At 39.2% G+C, this 7,706-nt stretch overlaps 1 protein-coding gene and 1 long non-coding RNA gene across 7 annotated transcripts in view; both read right to left on the reverse strand.

The window, feature by feature from the left end:
• Positions 1-2,156, reverse strand: part of LOC105554907 — a 16,176-nt gene extending 14,020 nt beyond the window's left edge. The window contains exons 1-3 of the long non-coding RNA XR_001008402.1: positions 2,042-2,156; positions 994-1,008; positions 444-532 (exon numbers count right to left, since the gene is read on the reverse strand). This is a non-coding gene — a long non-coding RNA (uncharacterized LOC105554907). The remainder of the gene's footprint in view (positions 1-443; positions 533-993; positions 1,009-2,041) is intronic.
• The window catches only part of PPP2R2B (protein phosphatase 2, regulatory subunit B, beta), a 516,438-nt gene that overhangs the window by 345,645 nt on the left and 163,087 nt on the right, over positions 1-7,706 (reverse strand). The gene's annotated exons all lie outside the window — the stretch shown is intronic.

Here is a 7,706-nt window from a genome sequence, read left to right on the forward strand (position 1 = left end):
GTTTGTGCTTTTGTCACCAAGTGCCTGCCTCAGTAAAAGGTCATTCCTTGTATAGCATTATATATGAGCCTCAGAGCCAAAAAAAATGTTTATTCTGCTCATTGGTGTCTATCAGTTTAAGAAATCCATTTTATAAGTAAAGATCTTCATTGATAGAGAGGTACAAAGTTACGCCCAAGGGCACACAATTAATGGTAGAGTTGGTTCTAGAACCTAATTGACCTGGTCCCTTCACATTTTTTATGAATACGATGGGTTACACATAAATAAACAATGTACCTTCTGCCTCACAGTCAATATTCTAATACCACAGTGGCTGACAAAATCCAGCATTTCAATTCTTTAGTCCAATCTTATTTCATAATCTATCTGTAGCAAGTTCTGAGGTGAAGGAATGTGAGCAGTCTAATGAACTTAGAAATGATGAGTTTTGCTTTCCTCACCTTTTACTGAGTCCTGTTGTTTTATTTGCTACCCAAGGATGCAAAGTATTTATTTCACAGTAAAATGCCAAGCAATCTGACATCTCCTCCTGGTTAAAACAAAGTCATCTCAATGCAGATGGATACATGTCATTATGCAAGCTATCTGCTTTTCAGAGCTGCTGCCTCAAACTTCCTGCAGTAAGATGTCCCCTCATACTCCCTGCAGTACCCCACCCCTGGCCCTGGCTTTCCTTGAAAACATATAATCTTGTCTACCTGCATTTTTGTATGTTTAGGCTCTAGCAAAGAATCCATTATGAAAATGACAGAACTGCCAGAAAGAATTATGACTTCACTGCTTAACAAGCTGTGAATTCACTGTGGAGGTAACAAGGCAGAGAAGCAAAGAAACAGGAGGAAGAATATACCTGAAGGAAAACTCGCCTTGGGCTTCGCATTACTGCAAGTTGAGAATGGTTTTCCCAGCCTTTCAGGATTTACATGTTTCCTCCACCACAAACTACTTAAGTTTCTTTCCATAGTGCGGGGCAGGATTTTTACCTTTTACCTAAAGTTGGTAATACTAAGAATGATGAAGTTGATGATAATGACAGTTTGAATTTATTGAAAGGTTAATAGGTACTAATAGTAGGCTAAGCATATGTGCATATTATTTTATTCAATACTCACAACTTCTCTATATAGCACTCCCATTTAAATCCTTTAAGGACTTCCCATTGCCTTTAGGATAAAGTCCAAATGTTTTAACACAGTTTATGAGACTCTCTAAGATTCCATGAACTTTCGCCTCTCTCTCAACTTCATCTAACACCACTCTGCACCTTTCTGGAATGGTCTGGTCTCATCTATACTTTTGGTTCTTCCAGTGTTTATACTTTGTCTTGCTTATAGGCCTTTAAATACATTCCCTTGTAACCACATTACTCCTACTAGTCACCAGATTATCTCATACCTCCCTTTAAGACCTTACTACTTTTTTTCCTAGAGAGGCTATCTCCAACCCCTAAGCTAGTTAAGTTTTCCCTGTTGTTTGCTTCCAAGGTTCATTCATGGTTAAAAAAGAGGAAAAACTCTTTTGTAACTCTATACTTGAAATGACTATTTAAATATGCACCTTTTCTGTGAGATTTAACCTCTACGAAGGCTGACACCATGTCTTCTAATTCACAGTTGTTTCACTAGCCTCTAGCTGAATGCCTGACACAGAGTAGACTTTGAATAAATAATTAGAAATCAATCATATGCAAAATCTATATATGAATGTTCCCATTTATTAGATGAGGAAACAGGTTAAGAGGAGTTAAATAACTTGCCCAAAGACATAGTTAGCATATGGTGAAGCCAAGCTTTGAATCAAGAACTGATGTCAAAACTCATGTTCACAATTACTCTATAACACTGTCTTCTCCAAATTCCCTCCAGTTATCACAGGAAAAATAAAGTATATTTCTATAGGATATGTGTCTTACAGAAAAATTTGGTAGAAAAAGCTCCCAGGATTCAGGGACGTGATCTTTTTCCCATCTGATTTCAGAACTACATAAAATAAGCTGGATGATTTAATATCTTTCTGCACCCTGGGCATGATGGTATACCTCTCCAAAATCTGGTTTCTGCTTCTCAACTATAGGTGGTAGTGGATAATAGGCAACCTATAGCTACAGCTGTTAGTCCTTCCCATAGATCAACATGCAAAAAGGAAAGTGAGTTTCTCACATTCTAGAGAGATGTTGCCCAGGCAACAAAGACAAAGCCAGAGCAACAGACCACCCAGCTGAGAGAGGCTCTGTCTTCCGCACATCCTCCCATACCAGTGCCTACTTTTGTGGGGCAGCAGATGACTATGTTCATACACCCTTTTAATGGGGTGCCCCTGAAGGACTCACCTGCCCCAACTGGACACAGTTGGCAAAGACATCTCCATGAATAGCCCAAACAATAGCTCCAGATTCTTGCTATGTAGCTGAGGGTTTAACGTTTAATCTGTAGACTATGCCAGAATAGCAACTCTACAGGTGAAAAGCTCAGTAGTTTCATTTTGTGACTTGTAATAAGAAAAAAATTTGGGCACTGAATTAAACATTTATTTAGAAAATTAAACTAAACCTGTTTGCATATCATGGCAGCCACTGATATAGCTCTGCCTTTTAATAGCTGTGTAACTTGACAAGTTACTTAACATCTTAGTCATGAATTTGCCCATCTAAAAAATGGGCTTACAAATATAAGTAATTACCAAAGATATCTTTGTGAGAAGTGAAAAAACAAAGGTAAACTGCATAATATGTGGCACATAATCAGGCCTTAAGTGAATTTTTATAGTAATTATTACAAATAATCCCTACATTATAGGAATTATTTGGGTTTCTGAAAAGGTGGCTGAACAGAAAAGATGAATAATCTCTTCCTTTGAGTCTATTTGCTCATTTAAATTTAGTGGCAAAAACAAGCTGCATCATAGTTACTCCATGGGCTCTACACCCTGCCTGGCACAGGCTGTCTTTGCTGTGCACTATAAAACTTTTACCAGGACCAATACAGTGTGAGGCACACAGTGAGTGCTCAAGAAATGCTTGTTGAAGCTGTCAACCATGGGCCGTGCAGGCAGTTTAAGGCACAGTAGGCATCTGGATCTTTAAAGGAAATGGTACTGTTCTAAGAGTCATTAAATGAGTTCTTCAGGGAGGGCAGTAACAATGTGCCATCTGATTGCTTTGTTCAGAAGTACTTTCCGACTGAGTTAACCTACTAAAGACGCTGTTCTTTGCTGCATAACCTCATGACTGCCAGTCCCTGCTAGGAAGTAGCTTTTCATGATGGCTTGCTGGTACATGTGTACATGGAAGGAAGAGGCTGGCTACAGGGGAGAGAGCCCCAGAGCAGAATGAAGCTCCTGCCAACCTGCTCCAGCACGCTGCTCCAGCACACTATTGTGTCCTTTTATGCTGTGTGTGTGTGTGTGTGTGTGTGTGTGTGTGTGTTTGTTTTGTAGGGGAGTGGGTGGGTACATCTGCAGTACCCCCTACGTTTGAAAAACAGGTCTGAATCTCATAGAATTCTATTAGAAAATCATTCCTCAAGCATAACTTAATTTTCTGAAAGTATTTTATCCTTTCACCACCAAAACCTCTTTGGAGAGAATTAAAATGGAAAAATGTGTAAATAAGTACATCTCTAAATTAAACCATTTCTGCCTGAGCAGACCTAATTAGCCTTTTCTAGGGTGCAGAGTACAGTATGTTGTCTCTGGTCTTTGTTCTTCAGTAAAAGACTTCAGAGGGGAAAACTATTCTAGAGTTAGTAGCCTCCAAATGTTAATTTTGCAAAACTAACACTAGTGACTCATTAATATTTGTAAATCATCTAGATTTTGCTATTTTGAAAAAGAAACCCCAAGTGCTAATTAATAAAAGATATCATGTCTTATTAACGTTCACATAGTAATTACCAAAATCACAAATTCATCTGCTAAGTAGTCAGCAAACAAGACAAATGACTGTGCTCAGTTGAACAGATTATCAAATACCTTTGGGAGTACAACCTAATAGCCCCAACTAAACCATGAATCAAGCAGCTACTCCTTTTGCTACATGGACAGGCAATAACAATTTCATCTCTCATGTGAGGCGGGACAGAGCAGTGGAGACATCCAGCAACTCGCCTTCTCTAGAGCACACGTGCTTATGCAAGTGTCAGTGTTGCTCATGTATCTTTCTCTTACAACCTTTTACTGACACTTAAGATTTCATTTCTTAGCGAGACATGAGAAAAGACTCAAAAGATGTCACCTAAAGTTAGACATCATCCTGCTAGCTTCTGCATGTAAAATACATATTGGTGAGCCTTCTCAGCTCTCAACATGGAGAAGAAATTTCATCTTCCTGTGAACTTCTATATCAGTTCATCTCTGCTTCTCTTCTGACACTCATTACCTGTACACATTCCACACCTCCTCCCCTAGAAAGGCATCTCAAGAACACAGACCATGTCTCACTAGCCATTCAAGTATAACAACAAGTACTACTACTATTAATTAAGATACCTACCATTTCTTATGACTATAAGTGTGCAAGTCACTTGGATGAATGCTTTATTTAACTTTTATTTCTTCTTGTCATTTAATATTTACAACAGCCACTTAAGGTAGGTTTATCCTCACTTTACCACGAAGCAACTGAGGCTAAAAGAGGCTGAGCGACAGAACTGGGATTCATCCCCAGGTCTGAAAGATTCTAAAGCCTTTGCTAACCTGTATGCTAAACTGTACCTATGCTAAACTGTACCTATCTAATATGGTGCCTAGTTGAGGGTTAAGTACACAGCAGACATTGATAAATGTTGGTAGAATGAATGAATATCTTAATATCAATTAGCTTCTGCATCCCCTTGGTAGTTAAGATTGAACCTTTGCAGTTTCTGCTTTTCTGTTTTCCGACAGGTGTGCATGATATCAAGGATTATTGTTAGTACTGTGTATCAAAATGAAAGCTCTCCTTACCTTTTTTATATCAGAAAATAAACACCTCTCCAGGACTCTCCCTCCTAGTTCAGAGTCTGCCAGGATGATATTCACTATTGGACACATTTGATGGCTTTTCATTTGTATTGGTGTTACTCACATGTTGGAGTAAGCTAGATGGTAGGAAGCAGCCTAATGTTCTTGGCACCTCCTCCCAGCTCTCTTCAACATCCTAGACTGTATAGCACATGGGGCAGGGAGCTCAGGGTCTGGTGGCCACTGACTTCACAATAGTCAATGTTTCCTATTGGTGGGGTAATGGGCTTTTGCTAGTTTAACCCTCTCAGTACATAGCATTCTCCCACTATCCTGGTAACAGTACCTTTACCATACAGCCCACGTGCTTGGAGGAAGTACACCCTACTCTCAGTTCTAGAGTAGAACTCTGGGTGGTTTAAGCCCATCAGCACATCCGATTGGCTTTGCTGCAGTGATTAGTTCAAATCAGAAGACTCAGTTCAGGCCAGTGAGAAATAAGGAGGTGTTTGCTGGGGCTTCTGGGAAAAAATCCTTCCTGGCTCAGAGAACTACGAGGGAAGAGGTTCTCTCTCCCTGTTGGAGATTCATGTAGAATAATAAAGATCCAGAAGGTACCGGAAATAATTTTGGAAGTATAAAGGAATCCAGCTTTAGGAGTAAGCGAAATGTCATAGAAAGCCAAGAAGAAAAATGTAAAAAAAAAAAGCATTTGATGACATAGGTGAGCCATCATGTAATTAAGCCTTGCTCCAAGGCTTTGAAAGCTCCAGGTGTTTCAGCTACATGAGAGTCTATATTTCTTCTTTTTTTTGTTTAGCCGGTTTTGAGCCAGATTTTCTCTGACTTGACACTAAAAGATTCACAATATACCTAGGTGACAACTTTGATTGTTTCATGCTCATCCTCATATTTACTTTCCTTTTTTCCAGAAAAACAAGTATGACAGAGGTCTGAAGGACCAGGGGGTACCACTTACTAGCTCATCACAAACTTGAAGCAGGCAAAATGTACCTGTCAGAGCCTAAGTAGAACCGGATTGCATGATGTATGGCAATGATCTTCCAGAGTGCTATCAAGAGTATTTGACACTAGTGAACTGTGTTTGAGTCGATTCTCTCTATGGCAGTCACAAAGCCTAATTATGAAAACATGATGAGATCATTGCGCAGTTAGATCATTGCACCATTGGCATTCCTAATAAACAGATCAGCATAGCCCAGCACAATCCCTAGTGAGTTTGTGGGAAACCCTTCTTGGGTTTCACATATATTGAACATTTTCAAATGAATTAATGAATGGTAGGAGTGCAAATTAATTCAGCCATTATTGAAGACAGTGTGGCAATTCCTCAAAGACCTAAAAGCAGAAATACTATTTGACCCAGCAATCCCATTACTGAGTATATACCCAAAAGAATATACATCATTCTATTATAAAAGACACATGTGCACAAATGTTTATTGCAGCACTATTCACAATAGCAAACATGTGAAATCCACCCAAAGACCCATCAATGATGGACTGGATAAAGAAAGTGTGGTACATATACACCGTGGAATACTATGCAGCCACAGAAAAGAAGAAATGGTAGTTCGTTCCTTTGCAGGGACATAGGTGGAGCTGGAGGCCATTATCCTTAGCAAACTAACACAGGAACAGAAAACCAAATACAGCATGTTCTCATAAGTGGGAGCTAAATGATGAAAACACATGGACACATAGAGGGGAACAACACACACTGGGGCCTTTTGGAGGATGGAGGGTAGAAGGAGGGAGAGGATCAGAAAAAATAACTAATGAGTACTAGGCTTAACGCCTGGGTGATGCAATAATCTGTACAAAAAATCCCCATGACACAAGCTTACCTATGTAACAAACCTGCACTTGTACCCGTGAACTTAAAATAAAAGTTAAAGAAAATATCAGGTACTTAGATAATGATGTTCTCCTCTGACACCCCCGTGCTGTCTTTGCTTACAAGGACAGTTGCAACTGAAAAGCACAAAGTCAGCACAAATAAGGGAATTACAGGTTTCAACGCAAAACCAACTGCACCAAAGTATAATGGTAGCTGCCTGAAGTTGAAGTAACACCTTGGATCTGGTCTCTTGGACTTCTGGTTGTGAAGGATGGGCCCTTCCCAAGTACTGGAGATTTTGGGTACAAGGATAAGAAAGGAGAGGACAACAGGGAGGCACCAAAGGGGGTTTATCCAGAGAGTGAGAAAATGGGATACCTCTTGCTTTTTATTAGGGCCAGCTTCATGGATGAACAACTTGCCTAGTCACACAGGACCCTGTGGTCAGAAGGGCCTCCTTTTTTAGCTTTATGATCTGCTTTCACCATCCTGAAATTTGAAATACTTTTTGAATAACGGCCCATACATTTTCATTTTGCTTTGTGTCCAGAATTATGTAGGCCATCCTGCTTGTTATAGATTTTTAGTTCCCTCTTTACTAAAAATCACAAGGAGCAAAAAGAATAACAGTTCTACCAAAGACCTGCCTTAGATTTTCTGTCTTTTGTCTTTCTACTTGATTGCTTTCTTTGTTTTAAATAAATATTTTTAATGTGCCATTTAAATTGTCCCCTTAATTTACTATATTTTCATGTTATTTTCTTAATAATTGCTCTAGGATTACAATACACATTTTACTACTTCTTAAAAAATGTTTAATTACACTTTAAGTTCTGGGATACATGTACAGAACGTGCAGGTTTGTTACATAGGTATACACGTGCCATGGTGGATTGCTACACCT

Source organism: Mandrillus leucophaeus, unplaced genomic scaffold (genome assembly GCF_000951045.1).
Source record: "Mandrillus leucophaeus isolate KB7577 unplaced genomic scaffold, Mleu.le_1.0 Scaffold663, whole genome shotgun sequence".
Classification (NCBI taxonomy): Eukaryota; Metazoa; Chordata; class Mammalia; order Primates; family Cercopithecidae; genus Mandrillus; species Mandrillus leucophaeus.